Genomic DNA, 19101 nt, shown 5'->3' with positions numbered 1-19101 from the left:
TTCAATTAATTTTCTTTATAAACTTGATAACCCCTTTAAAATCATTTCAGCTCTGCAACCATTGTAAATCCTATTTTCTAGGTGATCTGACGTTACAATAAGAAATACTTGAATATTCTTTCACTGCATAGAAGCAAACTCAAGAGTTAACAGCATTGTGTGGCGTTACTGCTAGACAGACAGCTCTGCCATAGAACGACACAGTAATCTGGAGAGTGCCTTGGTTGCCATGGGGACAGCACACACAACACTAGCTGAGAAGCCAGAACACACTTGGATAATAAGCCTTAAAGAAAACTTCTACCAGCAGAGGAAGGGTGCGGAGTCCAAGAATACTGACGAGAGTCAACTCAGGTGAAAGTGATTTACTGTTCATATTCCATTACTGTGCATCAAATGAGAGCATTTGTAGGGTGACGGCGGAGCCGCTAATGGGTATGGTTATGAACAAGACACTGTGCAGATTTACCTTTTATGATTATTTGGAACTGGCTTACAACTAGCTTAGAACAATCTGTTCACCCGCTTACAAATAGTTACAGGAAGAGACTTGTCAGTGGGAACATGTCATGGCCAATGCAGCAATTACATGCATGGCACAGCCATAAAAATCACTAATTTGTCTGTAATATTTTTTTGTACTTCTGGGTTATCTGTCACCACTTTTTAAATTAATTTCACAAATGCTTCACCAATACATATATGTAAAAAAAAAATATATATATATTTATTTATTTCTTAAATTCTTTTTATTTCTCTAAAACATAACTATTTATAATATTATTCAGGTGGGATAAAAAGTGGTGACAGATAGCCCACAAGTACCCATTTTTTACATAGACATTGCAAGCTAAGGATACATGGCTGTCCTTATATACCTGTGATGTAATGCAAGGTTAACAATTAGAAAAGCACAGGGCTCCAGGAAGATGGATAAAAAGACCAGGAAAATATAAGACTCACCTGGTGGAACCTCTTGTCGGAGACAGACCATCACACCTGGAATCCTCCTGCGCCCGCAAACACTGCGGGTACGCCAACAAACGCCTTGCCACACAGGACATCCAAAAAGGAGAGTGTCAATGCAATGGCCCAGGAGGATATAATAACTTGGTCATAAAGGCAATAACCGGAAAAGAAAATACATTCCAGCACTCCAGGTGTAGTCAAAGCTGGGTGACTGCTTGATGAAGTAGTTTATAAGTGCTCTCTGAAACGCGTCATACCTGTACCTGTACATTTATCTATAATATATTGTGTATTCTCTATGAGGTGGACCTTTCAAAGTGTATTGTTAATTATTCCGATTGGTGGACCTGGATGTTAAAGGGGGTTTCAGGTTATCCCTGAACCCCCCATTGATGTGCCCTTTACTTATTTGGCCCTCTGTTCTTATCTCCCTTGCATACGCCTGAAGCACTGGAATTTCTTTTCTTTTCTGGATAATGCAAGATTAGGGCTATATAAAGCCATATATGAGTAGCACCTCAGTAACCTGAGCACAACTCCTATCAGACAAAACACGGACACTTGTGCATGTGTGGTGTGATATACTGTACACGGACCCTGCACATTGGTCTACGGGAAACTACCATTTTATGAACTTCAGCTAGAACTATAAAAAGTCTCAATGTAGCCTAAGGGCCATTTACATGGGATGACTTGTCAGGCACAAATGCCCCACAGGCTGTCCCAGCGATAATTATTCCTATGCTTTTACACAGCAACAAGTATCGCTGATTGTGTTCCAGCCCACCCGCCTCCATTCACAGTAAACAGGCAGTCATCCATAGACGATTGGCTTCCTGTTTACCCAGGCCGATCTGTCAATCAGATTTCTGCATGCAGAAAATAAACGACAAATTAGAAAAAAATAGATTCTCGTTCGTGCTGATTAATGCTGATATCTGTGATTGGCTGAACAGTTACAAAATGTATGGCACTTGACTGCCCACCGAAGCAAAGGATACCAGGACTCCAGTATTGGATGAGATTCCACTGGAGCAGGCGAGCATGTATTTTTTCTTAATTACTGGAAAACCCTTCTAGGGCTACATTCACACGGGTGAGCCCGATATAGCGCTTGCCAATGCTTGCTTTATGAGCGAATGCGAGGTGTTTTTCATGAAAAAATGCCTCGCATCGCTTCTGTGAAAATCCAATCCTCCGCTGCTTGTTGCATGCGTGACAGAGGATCAAAAAAGTTTCCTATTGATTTTAATGGGAAACATCCCATCGTACTCGCATGCACATCGCACAGCATGCAAATGTCATGCAATGTCTTTAAGGTCCCACTGAAAACAATAGGCGAAGCGTTCCGAGGAACGTGAAAAAACAAGACATGTGGCGATTTCTCCACTCGCAGCATTGCTCATGCGTATGACTCCATTCAAGAGAATGGTGTTCATGTCCGTGTGAGTTTTGTGCGTCTCGCAACACACACAACTCACACAAGTTTCGCACTCTTCTGAATGTATCCTAACTGTTAGACAGGATTAGTAAGTCTGCGCCAATGTCTATAAACTAGCTTTTTACTTTTCCTATGTTGATTGATAATGATAACCCCTTCCCGCCCCCTGACGTAAGGGTACGTCATGGGAGCGGGGTACTTCCCGCAAAATTAAGTACCCTTACAGTCTTAGGGATAGCGCGAGATTGTAGCAGATCTCGCGCTATCCCGCTGCGGGAGCCGGCTTTCACTAGTAGCCGGCGTCCCACTGCGACAGCGAGGGGCATCGGAGATGCGACCCCCCCCCCCCGCTGTTAACCCCTTCCCTGCCGCGATAACATCGCGAGAGCCCAGCTGGTTTCTATGGCCAGATACCGGCGTCCTGTATTGCCCTAGCCTGCGATCGCTATAGTAAAGCGATAAGGCATGGCAGGAGAGAAGTCCTGCCATGCCTTATCGTAGCGATCTGCAGTCCTGCTGTGTAAGTCCCTCAGAGGGACACAGATTGTGTAAAAGGAAGAGAAAAATAAAGTACAATAAATAAAAATGTAAAAAAAATGTTAAAAAAAACTTTTTTTAATGCTTTTTCTCATATTAGCATAAAAAGTTTTTAAAAATTAAAAATCACACATATTTGGTATCAACACGTCCGTAACGACGTGTACAATAAATTGAACATGCTTTTTATCCTGCACGGCAAAAAGCGTTTAAAAAAATGCTAAAAAACTGAAGCAAAATGCTAATTTTTAGCATTTTGCCTCCCAAAAAACGTGTGTACCCCAAAATGGTACCAATAAAAACTACAGCTCATCTCGCAAAAAATAAGCCCTCAAAGAGCTCCGTCCATGAAAAAATAAAAAAGTTATAGCACTTTGAATGCAGTGAGTTTAGGTTTTATTCTGGAAAAGTGGAAAAACCTAAAATAAATATAAGAATTTTGGTATCGTTGTAACCGTACCGACCCGCAGAAAAAAATGTAGTATGTCATTTATGCTGCATAATTAATAGAGATGAGCGAGCGTACTCGTCCAAACTTGATACTCGTTCGAGTATTAGGGTGTTCGAGATGCTCGTTACTCGAGACGAGCACCACGCGATGTTCGGGTTACTTTCACTTTCATCTCTGAGACATTTGAGCGCTTTTCTGGCCAATAGAAAGACATGGAAGGCATTACAACTTCCTCCTGTGATGTTCCAGCCCTATACCAACCCCCTGCAGTGAGTGGCTGGGGAGATCAGGTGACACCCGAGTATTTAAATCTGCCCCGCCCGTGGCTCGCCACAGATGCATTCTGACAGAGATCAGGGACAGTGCTGCTGATGCTGCTGCTATAGGGAGAGCGTTAGGTGTTATTTTAAGCTTGAAGAACCCCAACGGTCCTTCTTAGGGCCACATCTGACCGTGTGCAGTACTGTTGAGGCTGCTTTTAGCAGTGTTGCACTATTTTTTTTATTTTTTATATAGGGCGTGCAGAGCATTGCGTCCTCAGTCTGCAGTCATTGTACAGAGTATAGGGCCAGTACTGGTGAGGCAGGGAAAGAAATATACAGGCTATATAAGCAGTGGGCTTTTTCAAAAAAATTGGGGAAAAATACTATATTTGGGCTGCCTGTGACCGTGTACAGTTTACTGCGTGTCTGCTGGGGGTAGTAGTCCTAATTAATACGCAGCTAGGCGTTACAGCAGGCTTGCGCAAAATTGTTTCCTGGCTCTGCTGTCTCCGTTACATCACCGCCGTCATCCCGCCAGAGGGAAACAGTATACATAATATTATACGCTGCCTACAGTATCTGTCTGTTGGGGGTAGTAGTCCTAATTAATACGCAGCTAAGCATTACAGCAGGCTTGCGCAAAATTGTTTCCTGGCTCTGCTGTCTCCGTTACATCACCGCCGCCATCCCGCCAGAGGGAAACAGTATACATAATATTATACGCTGCCTACAGTATCTATCTGCTGTATCAGCTCAGCATTTAAAAAAATAGAATCAAAACACTTAAGGCCTACTACTGGCCTTTGGCCACTTGACTGCTTCTGCGCTGTGAATTCCACTAGCCTAGTCATACAAACCTATGTCTCACTACAGCCGTGCGCAAAATTGTTTCCTGCCTCTGCTGTGCGTTCCGTAAGGGAAGTCAGCCTCCAACCACAGGCCAATAAGCAGCACATTTAATTACAGCGTTCTGTTTCTGCTCTACTCGTAATACACCATGCTGAGGGGTAGGGGTAGGCCTAGAGGACGTGGACGCGGGCGAGGATGCGGAGGCCCAAGTCAGGGTGTGGCCACAGGCCGAGCACCTGATCCAGGTGTATCGCAGCCGACTGCTGTTGGATTAGGAGAGAGGCACGTTTCTGGCGTCCCCAGAATCATCTCACAATTAATGGGTCCACACGGTAGACCTTTATTAGAAAATGAGCAGTGTGAGCAGGTCCTGTCGTGGATGGCAGAAAGTGCATCCAGCAATCTATCGACCACCCAGAGTTCTACGCCGTCCACTGCTGCAACTCTGAATCCTCTGGCTGCTGCTCCTCCTTCCTCCCAGCCTCCTCACTCCATTACAATGACACATTCTGAGGAGCAGGCAGACTCCCAGGAACTGTTCTCGGGCCCCTGCCCAGAATGGGCAGCAATGGTTCCTCTCCCACCAGAGGAGTTTGTCGTGACCGATGCCCAACCTTTGGAAAGTTCCCGGGGTCCGGGGGATGAGGCTGGGGACTTCCGGCAACTGTCTCAAGAGCTTTCAGTGGGTAAGGGTGACGATGACGATGAGACACAGTTGTCTATCACTCAGGTAGTAGTAATTGCAGTAAGTCCGAGGGAGGAGCGCACAGAGGATTCGGAGGAAGAGCAGCTGGACGATGAAGTGACTGACCCCACCTGGTTTGCTAAGCCTACTGAGGACAGGTCTTCAGAGGGGGAGGCAAGTGCAGCAGCAGGGCAGGTTGGAAGAGGCAGTGCGGTGGCCAGGGGTAGAGGCAGGGCCAGACCGAATAATCCACCAACTGTTTCCCAAAGCGCCCCCTCGTGCCATGCCACCCTGCAGAGGCCGAGGTGCTCAAAGGTCTGGCAGTTTTTCACTGAGAGTGCAGACGACCGACGAACTGTGGTGTGCAAGGTTTTTTCGCGCCAAGATCAGCCTCACCACCAGCAGCATGTGCAGACATATGATGGCCAAGCACCCCACAAAGTCGGACGAAGGACGTTCACCGCCTCCGGTTTGCACCACTGCCTCTCCCCCTGTGCCCCAACGTGCCACTGAGATCCAACCCCCCTCTCAGGACACAGGCACTACCGTCTCCCGGCCTGCACCCACACCCTCACCTCCGCTGTCCTCGGCCCCATCCAGCAATGTCTCTCAGCGCACCGTCCAGCCATCGCTAGCGCAAGTGTTGGAGCGCAAGCGCAAGTACGCAGCCACGCACCCGCACGCTCAAGCGTTAAACATGCACATAGCCAAATTGATCAGCCTGGAGATGCTGCCGTATAGGCTTGTGGAAACGGAGGCTTTCAAAAGCATGATGGCGGCGGCGGCCCCGCGCTACTAAGTTCCCAGTCGCCACTACTTTTCCCGATGTGCCGTCCCAGCCCTGCACGACTACGTCTCCCGCAACATTGTACGCGCCCTCACCAACGCGGTTACTGCCAAGGTCCACTTAACAACGGACACGTGGACAAGCACAGGCGGGCAGGGCCACTATATCTCCCTGACGGCACATTGGGTGAATTTAGTGGAGGCTGGGACCGAGTCAGAGCCTGGGACCGCTCACGTCCTACCCACCCCCAGAATTGCGGGCCCCAGCTCGGTGCTGGTATCTGCGGCGGTGTATGCTTCCTCCACTAAACCACCCTCCTCCTCCTCCTCCTACGCAACCTCTGTCTTGCAATCAAGATGTGTCAGCAGCAGCACGTCGCCAGCAGTCGGTGTCGCGCAGCGTGGCAGCACAGTGGTGGGCAAGCGTCAGCAGGCCATGCTGCAACTACTCAGCTTAGGAGAGAAGAGGCACACGGCCCACGAACTGCTGCAGGGTCTGACAGAGCAGACCGACCGCTGGCTTTCGCCGCTGAGCCTCCAACCGGGCATGGTCGTGTGTGACAACGGCCGTAACCTGGTGGCGGCTCTGCAGCTCGGCAGCCTCACACACGTGCCATGCCTGGCCCACGTCTTTAATTTGGTGGTTCAGCGCTTTCTGAAAAGCTACCCATGCTTGTCAGACCTGCTCGGAAAGGTGCGCCGGCTCAGCGCACATTTCCGCAAGTCCAATACGGACGCTGCCACCCTGCGCTCCCTGCAACATCGGTTTCATCTACCAGTGCACTGACTGCTGTGCGATGTGCCCACACGGTGGAACTCTACGCGCCACATGTTGGCCAGGCTCTATGAGCAGCGTAGAGCTATAGTGGAATATCAACTCCAACAAGGGCGGCGTAGTGGGAGTCAGCCTCCTCAATTCTTTACAGAAGAGTGGGCCTGGTTGGCAGACATCTGCCAGGTCCTTGGAAACTTTGAGGAGTCTACCCAGATGGTAAGCGGCGATGCTGCAATCATTAGCGTCACCATTCCTCTGCTATGCCTCTTGAGAAGTTCCCTGCAAAGCATAAAGGCAGACGCTTTGCGCTCGGAAACGGAGGCGAGGGAAGACAGTATGTCGCTGGATAGTCAGAGCACCCTCATGTCTATATCTCAGCGTGTTTTGGAGGGGGAGGAGCATGAGGAGGAGGGGGAAAAGACAGATGGGTCCACTGCTGAGGGTACCCATGCTGCTTGCCTGTCATCCTTTCAGCGTGTATGGCCTGAGGAGGAGGAGGATCCTGAAAGTGATCTTCCTAGTGAGGATAGCCATGTGTTGCGTCCAGGTACCCTGGCAAATGTGGCTGACTTCATGTTAGGATGCCTTTCTCGTGACCCTCGCGTTACACGCATTTTGGCCATCACGAATTACTGGGTGTACACACTGCTCAACCCACGGTATAAGGAGAACCTTTCCACTCTCATACCCGAAGAGGAAAGGGGTTCGAGAGTGATGCTATACCACAGGACCCTGGCGGACAAACTGATGGTAAAATTCCCATCCAACAGCGCTAGTGGCAGAAGGCGCAGTTCCGAGGGCCAGGTAGCAGGGCAGGGGCGGAGATCAGGCAGCATGTACAGCGCAGGCGGGGGAACACTCTCCAAGGCCTTTGACAGCTTTATGGCTCCCCAGCAAGACTGTGTCATCGCTCCCCAGTCAAGGCTGAGTCGGCGGGAGCACTGTAAAAGGATGGTGAGGGAGTACGTAGCCGATCGCACGACCGTCCTCCGTGACGCCTCTGCCCCCTACAACTACTGGGTGTCGAAGCTGGACACGTGGCCTGAACTCGCGCTGTATGCCCTGGAGGTGCTTGCTTGTCCTGCGGCTAGCGTCTTGTCAAAGAGGGTGTTTAGTGCGGCTGGGGGAATCATCACGGATAAGCGTACCCGCCTGCCAACCGACAGTGCCGACAGGCTTACAATCATAAAGATGAACAAAGCCCGGATTTCCCCAGAGTTCTCTTCTCCACCAGCGGACAGCAGTGATACCTAAACAATACGTAGGCTGCACCCGCGGATGGAAGCATTGTTCTCTATCACCATAAAAAACGGGGACCTTTTAGCTTCACCAATCTGTGTATTCTATTCATCCTCCTCCTGCTCCTCCTCCTGAAACCTCACGTAATCACGCCGAACGGGCAATTTTTCTTAGGCCCACAAGGCTTAGTCTTATAATTTTTGTAAACAATGTTTATACGTTTCAATTCTCAATTCAATAAAGCATTGAAACTTGCACCTGAACCAATTTTTATTTTAACTGGGCTGCCTCCAGGCCTAGTTACAAATTAAGCCACATTAACCAAAGCGATTAATGGGTTTCACCTGCCCTCTTGGTTGGGCATGGGCAATTTTTCTGAGGTACATTTGTACTGTTGGTACACCAATTTTTTGGGGCCCTTGCCTACATTGTAATCCTAGTAATTTTTAGCCCACCTGTATTAAAGCTGACGTTACCTCAGCTGTGCTGGGCACTGCAATGGGATATATTTATGTACCGCTGGTGGGTTCCAGGGAGCCACCCATGCTGTCGGTCCACACAGAGTTGTAACTGCATGTGTCCACTTCTAAAGAACCCCAGTCTGACTGGCGCATGCAGTGTGGGCCGAAGCCCACCTGCATTAAACCTGACGTTACCTCAGCTGTGCTGGGCACTGCAATGGGATATATTTATGTACCACTGGTGGCTTCCTGAGACCCACCCATGCGGTCGGTCCACACGGAGTTGTAACTGCATGTGTCCACTTCTAAAGAACCCCAGTCTGACTGGGGCATGCAGTGTGGGCCGAAGCCCACCTGCATTAAACCTGACGCTACCTCAGCTGTGCTGGGCACTGCAATGGGATATATTTATGTACCGCCGGTGGCTTCCTGGGACCCACCCATGCTGTCGGTCCACACGGAGTTGTAACTGCATGTGTCCACTTCTGAAGAACCCCAGTCTGACTGGGGCATGCAGTGTGGGCCGACGCCCACCTGCATTAAACCTGACGTCACCTCAGCTGTGCTGGGCACTGCAATGGGATATATTTATGTACAGCCGGTGGGTTCCAGGGAGCCACCCATGCTGTGGGTGCACACGGAATTCCCATTGCGGAGTTGTACCTGCCTGTGACTATTTATAAAAAACCCCGGTCTGACTGGGGCATGCAGACACCTTGACAGAATGAATAGTGTGTGGCACATGGGTTCCCCATTGCTATGCCCACGTGTGCAGCTCCTGATGGAGGTGGCACAGGATTGGATTTCTCATTGCTTCTGTACAGAATTATGGGCTATCGCCCCACCCCTTTTAAAGAGGGTCGCTGCCTGGCCGTGCCAACCCTCTGCAGTGTGTGCCTGTGGTTCCTCCTCATGGCAGACGCACTTCTAAATAGACATGAGGGTGGTGTGGCTATGAGGCCAGCGTGTGGCATGAGGGCAGCTGAAGGCTGCGCAGGGACACTTTGGTGTGCGCTGTGGACACTGGGTCGTGCGGGGAGGTTGGCCAGCATGTAACCCAGGAGAAGTGGCAGCGGAGTGTCATGCAGGCAGTGATTGTGCTTTGTTGGAGGTAGTGTGGTGCTTAGCTAAGGTATGCCTTGCTAATGAGGATTTTTCAGAAGTAAAAATTGTTGGGAGGGGGTGGCCCACTCTTGCCGCTATTGTGGCTTAATAGTTGGACCTGGGAACTTGAGATGCAGCCCAAAATGTAGCCCCTCGTCTGCCCTATCCGTTGCTGTGTCGTTCCCATCACTTTCTTGAATTTCCCAGATTTTCACAAATGAAAACCTTAGTGAGCATCGGCGATATACAAAAATGCTCGAGTCACCCATTGACTTCAATGGGGTTCGTTACTTGAAACGAACCCTCGAGCATCGCGAAAATTTTGTCTCGAGTAACGATCACCCGAGCACTTTGGTGCTCGCTCATTTCTAATAATTAACACTTTAAAAAAAAAAATCAAAAATCTATGTCACAATTGATGCGTTTTCTATCCCTACGATCATAAAAAAAAGTTATAAAAGTTTTACAATATAGTCAATGTAACCACAAATGGTAACAATAAAAACTACAGTTCACCACGCAAAAAACAAACCCTTATATGGTCTCATCGACGGAAAAATAAAAAAGTTATGGCTTTTGAAAAATGGAGATTAAAAAAATACCAAAAATTGTTTGGTCCTCAACGCCAAAATAGGCCATGTCCTTAAGGGGTTAAAGATCTGGTCTTTTAGTTATTAGTACATTAGTAAAATGTATCTATTCAGTTGTATATGGTAAGTCAGGAATTTTCAGCTTGCATTCTCCCTGTATTAAAACCTTGTACACCTCACTGTAAAGAAAATCCTTGCTTCCATTATGTAAAGCTTGTCCTATTGAGCAACCTAATCTACCATATGCATAACTAAGGGTTAATCACAGCAAGTGATTCTTACAAATCCTCCAGGATTAAAAGAAACACAAAAGAAACAAATACTGTATGAATGAAGCATAGACAAATAGGACGGAGCAGTAAAACAGCATGCCAAGTCTCTTATTTAAATAGCCCTCTGCAGTACATGCAGTATAATGATGTTCCCATTATGCAATAATACAATGTAGCATTCCCTGAGATCTCATACACTGTGTAGGTGTTAGTTTTTTCCACCGAGGAGTATTAGCACGGTATTAAGTTCATAGTTTACAATAAAAAGAGTAGGGCAATTATAAAGGCTATGGCTATACCACATAAGCATGTACATAGTATAGAGATAGCCAAAACTGCTTCCGCAGCATTTACTCACTGTGTGAAGGCGGCCCAATATTCACTAGAGGAATCGCTGCAGAAATTCCACAGCATTTACAATACAAGGAGAAGATTTCATGAAAGAAGTTTGGTACCATGTTAGCCAGTAGAGCAAAATGTAATTGTTCTCAGTAAGAGAAACCAAGTAATCTTGTAGATATGATACCTTTTAATGGCTAACAAAAATACATGATGTTATTGCGAGCTTTAGAACCTGTCAGAGCCCTTCCTTCAGTGAGGGTTCCCACACTTGAGATAATTGGTGTTAGGGATATTCCAGGAACCCCAATGATATGTTGCTGAGTTCCAAATTACTAGAAGTCATTTCAGGCCTGGAGAAATCAGTGACACACAGACAAGTTGCTGCGTTTCAAAAAATACTAATGTTTATTCTACAAACATAGACCTTTATGGAGAGAGAAAGGGAGTGGCTTTATGCCAAAGCTGTATACAGTTGTTTTGAGAAATAGCGAGGAGACAAATGATAATAAGCATCTCATGAGAAACTGATAAACAGTCCATTTCCACACCAACTCAAGATATGTTTCATGAGAATTGCTGTGCTGGCGATGCTGATTGCAAGCCCAGAAAATCCTGATCTGGGCTTACAAGAAAAATTAGGCTAAAGTTCATAAGATGGCTAATAGGAGATGAGCAGTTAACGTACATAAGATGGCTGACAGGAGACAAGAATGGAGGACAGAACCTGGATCTTAACATTGGCCTCCCTGGGCTGCCAGCTTTGTATAGTTATGGAAGCATGTAAAATGTTCCAACCCTGGGGCTCTCAGTATCAAGTCCACAGATAGACTTCTGACGACTAGAGATGAGCGAACGTACTCATTAAGGGCGATTTAGCAATCGAGCATTGCTATTTTCGAGTACCTGGCTACTCGAGTGAAAAGATTCGGGGGGTGCCAGGGGGGGCGTGGTGGAGCAGGGGGTAGCAGTGGGGAACAGGGGGGAGCTCTCTCTCTTTCTCCTCCCCCCCCCCCCCCACTCCCCTCTGCAACCCCCCGGCACCCCCGGCGCCCCCCGAATCTTTTCACCCGAGTAGCCAGGTACTCAAAAATAGCGATGCTCGATTGCAAAATCGCCCTTAACGAGTAGGTTCGCTCATCTCTACTGACGACTCTTCTCAATTCCCTCACATATTTTTGAGTCAGGTCTTTCTGGCCTCCTACTCCAGCAAACCATTGGCTTACTTCCGCTTCATTGATGACATCATAATCATCTGGACCAACACCGAAGAAGAACTAATAAAACTCCATAAGATTCAATGCATTCCACCCCACCATAAACCTGACATTGAGCTACTCATATACTAAAATCAACTTTTTGGACACCACCATAAAAATTTCAAACAACTCAATACAGACATCCCTATACCAAAAATCAATTGATCGGCCCACATACCTCAGATGGGACAGTTCCAATCCTAAACACATCAAAAAGTCCATTATCTACAGCCAGGCCATCAGATACAAACAGATTTGCTCCAACCCAACAGACAGAGAGGAACATCTATACCATGTTAAAAGGACATTAAATCAGGGCTACTATCTCATCTCAAGTGATGACCAAATCACCAGATCCACCAGGATACACAGAAATCAACGACTCCAATACACAGAGAAGGAAGGAAATAATCGTGCACCTCTAGTAGTGACCTACATTTCACAGCTAGAGGTACTAAAGAAAACTGCAAAGAAACTCCATCATGCCCAATACAAGGATGACTGTCTGAAAACCATATTCCCAGAACCTCCCCTTCTGTGTTACAGGCAATCACCAAGTTTGAGGAACTTTATAATCAGGAGTGCATTGCCCTCTGACACACGAAAAGGAACTTATTCCTGTAAGGAGCTGCAAGACCTGTTCACATGTACTGACCACTGACAGGATACAAATCCCCAACAACAGGACTATAAGATCCCAGGGACATTCACATGTTCCACATCCAATGTTGTGTACCTGATCCGGTGTAGTAAGTGTCCTGTTGGGGAGCTTTATATTGAAGCAGCAGGAAAAAAACTGAAAGCAAGCATGAGATCTCATCTCTATACTGTTAAAGAGAAAAAGACAGAATTACCTGTGGCCAAGCATTTCTCTAGTCACGGACATTACATAGACCACATGAAAGTTATACTAAAGGCAATTTCAAATCACAATGTCACAGAAGAATTTGGGAGTATAAATTTAAAACAACTTTTGACACTTTCAACAGAAGCCTAAATTCTTCAAGAAGATTTGAGCGTGACTGGGAAGTATGAGACATCTATAGCACAGATAACACTGCTGGCCTGGTGACCCCCTAACACTAATTCAGGGATCATAAAACCTTCACATTTGTATCAGTGGACTCTTTAAGTATCTCTAGCCATCCTATTGTAGTATCCCTAAAAGTACAAATTAATCACATCATGTCTGTGCCTTGTCATAAGTATATATATATATATCTATATATCTATATATATATATATATATATATATATATAGATATATATATAAATGAACGTATGTCTGTCTGTTTGTACTTTATGCATTACTACACCATTCATCCGATAGCCATGAAACTTTGGGAAGTTGTTGAGTACACTCCCGCAAAGGTTTCTGGCATAGTCCACAACTTTGCAACGGTACAAGACTTTGGGTGAAAAAGATGATGAACAATGTCATCGAAGCTACAATTTTGAATGGGAAATTCAAGGAGGAAGATGTACTGTTGCCACGTATTCCAATGATCCCCACAGATATGCCATTTGAATTCAAACGTTTACAGTTTCCGGTGCGACTCGCTTTTCCAATAACCATCAACAAAGCACAAGGACAATCACTGCAAGTGTGTGGGCTAGATTTGGAGAATCTGTACTTCTCACATGGACAACTGTATGTGGCCAGCTCACGCGTCGGAAAACCTTATGATTTATTCCTGTACGCACCAGACGGAAACACAAAAAATATCATGTATCCACAAACAGTCGAATAAATACATAGAATTAAAACGACACTTTTAAGTTTCAAAAAAATGACACAATGTAAATTCAATGTTATCATAACGAGTTTCCTTGAATTTCTTTTCTTCTGAGGTTGCAGAAACGCACAACGGGTACGCTAGTATATGCATGCCTAATGCATGCCTTTTCAGATCTATTTCATTATGCCTGAGGAAGCACCTTGAGAAGTTCGAAAGCTTGCAATAGCATCATGTATTTTTGTTAGCCGTTAAAATGTATCATATCTACAAGATGACTTGGCTTCTCTTCTGGGAACAGTCACATCGAGAAGATTTCAGAAATCTACTTCACATGGTGTGAAAACTTCCACAATGAATCCGCAGAGGCTCCTTAAAACACTGTGAATTCTGAATCCACAGCATGTCTGTTTATGCTACAAATTGATTCTGCGGAATTCAACCCTTGAAATGCAAGGGTTCAATTCTGCAGCTGATCCACAATTAAAAACGGAGCTAAACTCACATAATTTAAGTGCAGATTTTTCAAATGCGAATTTACAGTCGAATTGCTGTGAGCTTTCAGTTGCTCGCAGTGTTTATGGCTTGCTTGAAGGTACGCTAACTGGGTAAGAAGGCAGACAAGCACCAGACTGTCCTGTTGTCAGGGGATCATGCTGTTATTAAAGAACATAAGGAGGGGCAACATCACTTTCGCTATACCCAGTTCCTAACCTGTAATACGTCTACCTCTAGGGGATAATCTCACTGTGATCATGCTGTGTTTTAGTAGGCAGCACCGGGTATAATTATTGACCTGCATGCCATTTGATGCAGTTTATTAGAGTAGAGGTTACTTGGCTTAAGTACATTGAGAAACTGCTCCAACGTAGCAGCACACAGCATTTACGTTGCATGGTGCAGACATACCCAGTATCTTATGACTGCCGTGTACACACATACTGCTAAACAGCCCTTATGAAAATTGTTTAGCCAAAAATAAAATTCACATCATATTACTAGTTGGTGTACTGTATGCCCGTGATATTAAAAAATGATGGATGTTAGGAATAATTGATTCATGGTTCATGCTATGCTGTAAAGATGAAATATATGTGTGACCTAAATCTACTGTATGTACAGTATTATTAAAGAGGTTATCCAGTTGTAAACTACTAATGGCTAATCCTCAAGATAGATCATCAATAGTGAATCAGTGTGGGTCCAGCAGCAAGACCTCAGCTAATCACCCTTTTTTGGCTTGGTTCACTAAGCTAATTTCTGCAGGAAGCAAACAGCTCCATTCTCACTGCAGTGGCCAGACTAGGTATTGCCGGCATTGAAATCAATGGGAACGTGTCCTGTAATACCAAGTTTGTCCACTGCACTGAGAACAGAGCTGTCTTCATCCTGCAGAAATCAGCTTAGTGCACAAGCAAACGCGTCCAGAGAACAATTTATCAGAGGCCATGTAAGAAACCCCACCAATTTACTACTGGACAACCTCTCTTGGGAATAGGTCATCAATTTACAACTGGACAACGCCTTTAACTTTTTTGTATGTGATACATTCAGTGCATAATTAACTAGAGCCCAAATTTTATACTTTGCCCAGCACTTGATGGTGAATTATATAATTGGTAGTATCTAGCTGGTGTTTTATAAAATACAGACTATATTGTGGTCTGGGGCATCTATGCTGCTTAGAAGAAGTTGAGTATGATGTTATTTATGCAATATCAAAAGCCAGAGGTACAGATATGTCCTGGATACAAGACTGTGGTGGGGAATAGCATAGTAACAAGGGGAGAATCGTGGTTACCATTTGCTTTCCAACACAACTCTAATTTGTTTTAGTGGAAATGTTTTATCTGCTTTCCAGCTCTGCCCACCTAAGCAAATTGCAGTGATTCTTCTACCCTAAGGAACCCTTTTACCCAGGACGGAAGAGGCTTCATAACGCATTGCAGGCTGCGGTAAATTAAAGTCCAAAAGCTGCAGGCTCTGTGGATCTTGATGTGGAATTAAAACAATTTAGGCTACTTTCACACAGGCTGCTTTTTTTACCGCAATTAGCACAGCGTTTGATATGCCGCACTAACCGCGGTACAACGCTCCCATTGATTTCACCAGACCAGCTCTCGAATGCGGTGTTTCTAATGCCATGTTTTTCGAGCACTGTCTGCTTTATTTTTGTGCATTCCAGCACTTTTTAACACATCTTCACCCATCTCAATGATTCGATGCATTAAATACACGGTCAAACGCTATAACATATGCGCGATTTTGCCACGAAAAAACGCCGGCTGAAAATCACGGATTTCAATGCATTTGTTCAGATGGTCGATTTTTCAGTGCACAAAATTGGTCATCTGGGAAAAAAATAGCGCATACGGTGCGCATTCTGGCCGGACGCTTTTACACCAGCCGGGAAAGATATGACGTCCTATCTTTTGCCAGAATATGCCAGCCATTTCCATGGACTCCTATGGGTGCCTATGACAGCCATGAGAAAAGGAAAGGGGGGCAGAGTTTAGCAGCAGCTTGTGCTGCTAAAGTCCCTCCCCCTTTCTTTCTGGCAACTCCCATAGGCTGGGAAAGGAGTGGGAGGAAATTTAGCATGACAAGTGCTGCTAAAGTCCCTCTCCTCTCTTTGCTGGCAGCGCCCATAGGCTTCTATCAACCGGCAAGGGAAGAGGGAGAGACCTTAGCGATGCTCCCGGGCCCACGGAATTCCGGGCTGCGGTGTATGTACACTGCAGCCTGGGCATATGAATGGACAAGAAAACGGGAGATTTAGCCACGACTTGGTCGCAGCTTTCTCCTGCACATGCGATTTTCGACCGCAAAATCGTAGGCCCGTGTGAAAGAGCCCTCAGATTGTAAGAAATTGGATAAAATTTGTTGCACTTTAGACGGGAGAAGGAAACAAAAGTGGTATCAAAAATTCTCTTGATGATAATATACCCCCATTGGAATGTTCCTTTTAGTGAGCAGCACTACCTGTGTGGCTGCCCACACACCACAGGAGATCTGCTCTCCAGTACTTGTTCAGCAAAAGTAGGATCCTAGTACAAAGGAAAAGGGAAATATTTCTTTATGGGGTTGTGTAGTTTAGAAATCTCATTTTTATATACTGCATTAGAGAATTTTAAGTTGATAGCGGAGAATGCTTCATTTCTCCTGTGATGGCGCTGAAGTTAAAGTGGCACAGAAATCTCAGATGCAGTGTGCTAGGACTAATGGACTAGCGTATTGTGAAGAAGCATGTTAGAATCCTTCCTCCTAGTGAGGACACATGTAAAACTGAAATTTCTTTTCAAAGTCGTGAACAATTAATTTCACTGATATGGAAATAAATATGCAACTTTTCATACTCAGCAGTTTTAGGCTTGTAAACAGAGTGATGCTGATGCACCTGTAATTTATGCATTTTATACCTGTAATTAATAGTCAATTTGCTCAGCAGATGTCATTCTCCAGTACCTCTCATAACACTGCTTTATATCTTTGCCAAGAAATTGTAACAGTGTTGCAAAACAGTAAAAACTGAACTCAGCTTATTTATTTGATGACTCCATAATTAGGGATGTGCAAAATACACATCTTCTTTGGCAGCTCGATTTCTATGTTCCTGAAATGTACATTAAGACCAATTTCAGGGATGTGCGAAATATTTCTGCAAGATGCACCTACGGGCTTCATCAGATGAGCGTATGTGCAAGTATTTGCGCAGTGAACTAGGTTGATTTGCGTGCATTTCTGCGCATAGTACTGTAAATTTTTACGCATGTAAGGCATGTTCATATGCTCGCGCAACAACCCCCTGCCCTGATTTAAAAGCCTATTAAGCCTAATGATGTCCAAATATGTTCTGTTTTTCACAGAATTGCGCAGCGTATTGTGCAATTGCTTATGCAGTCGCACGACTCCCATAAACTTCTATGGGGAGCTTTGCTGCACAAATACACAGAACCAGGTCCAATACAAAGCAGGTCCAATTTTTTTGCATGTGCATGAAATTCACACAAAAAAATCATTAATGAGAACAAACCCATTGCTTCTATTCTCTGCATACTGCACGCACTAATTCCACGCTTGCAATATGTAGCGCAAATATGTCCATCTGAAGAAGCCCTAAAAATGCTGAAAATTCTGCATGTATAAATTTGCACGGTTACGTATAAAATGCAGGTTATGGCTGCTGTCATACAAGTGCATTTTAGCTCTGTATCTGGACCGTGTTTTGCAGACCATAATACGCAACTAATGTAAATCTATGTATCTATTCACAAGGATGTATTTTACACGTCCGTTTTTAAAAATAGCATGACTTATTTTTTAACGTTTTTGTTCCAAATTACTATTATTTTCTATTGGGCAAATACGGATCCATATTTACCCAGTAAAAGATAATATATGTAAGCAAAAACATCAAATAGTGACAAAATACTGATGACATGCAGTTGCAATATCATCTGTAACACGTGTGTAATAGGAATCCGTATGAGGAGTTGTTACAATACACTAGTCTGAAACTGACCTATGGAGCAGAAATCTGCAGCAGTAGATTAAGGGCTCCTGCAAATGAGTGTATGCGTATATATGCTGGCGAGAGCATGATGTGATTGCGCTCCGAATGGAGCCTTATCGTGTGTTCTCACTAGCGTTTCTGCACTGCTTACTGTATTTGTTTGTGCTTGTTTCCCGTTCACATAGGCACAGGACATACCCATGCCATTTTTGAACCAGCCGAGCAGCTTACTTAGTCCCTGGTGCTATCAATTAACACAGCAAAATCACACAGTTATGTATGAGATTTCATACAGAAATCTGTGCAACCCCATAGACTCCTGTTGTGCCTTGGGTGTGCAAATGCGCCCCAAAATAGCGTATGTCACATATTTTTTCACCCAACAGAAATGCGGGCGCAAATACGCTGAATGTGAGAGAACCCATTGAAATCAATTGATTTCAATTGATTTAGGTGGTTTGCGCAAGCGATTTTGCATGCGCTAAGCGAGCACAAAATCGCCTGTATGAAGGAGTTCTAAGCTGCGTCTTAAGTGTGTCTTGCAAAAATATTCTGCACGTGTGAAAGGTCTCTCAGGGCTTAAGCAGATGGGCACATGTGCTAATACACTCGCCGTTATGCAGTGTATTTGTGCATGAACACATCAAAATTCTTTTTTTAACTGTCTAAACTGTCTTTAACTGTAGAAAAAAAGCAGGGAGATAAATCCTGCTCTCTCTATTTTATATCTATAGAAAAACTTTGTGAGAGAAAAAAAAGGCAAGTCCTTCCTCTAATGTAACCCCCCCTTGAAGTTACTGTAGGTACAGCCGGAGGCCTAGTCCTTGTGATG

At 45.1% G+C, this 19101-nt stretch overlaps 1 protein-coding gene across 2 annotated transcripts in view; it reads left to right on the top strand.

Moving 5' to 3' along the window:
- The first annotated feature begins 281 nt into the window (after positions 1 to 281).
- The window catches only part of ERICH6B (glutamate rich 6B), a 209361-nt gene continuing 190541 nt past the window's right edge, over positions 282 to 19101 (top strand). For both annotated transcript variants that reach the window (XM_066582023.1, XM_066582030.1), the window contains exon 1: positions 282 to 354. The gene's annotated coding sequence lies outside the window, so the exon portion shown is untranslated. The remainder of the gene's footprint in view (positions 355 to 19101) is intronic.

The sequence above is a fragment of the Eleutherodactylus coqui genome, chromosome 1, assembly GCF_035609145.1.
Source record: "Eleutherodactylus coqui strain aEleCoq1 chromosome 1, aEleCoq1.hap1, whole genome shotgun sequence".
NCBI classification, from domain to species: Eukaryota; Metazoa; Chordata; class Amphibia; order Anura; family Eleutherodactylidae; genus Eleutherodactylus; species Eleutherodactylus coqui.
Note: the sequence above shows the minus strand (reverse complement) of the source record. Positions and strands in the feature narration are given on the sequence as shown.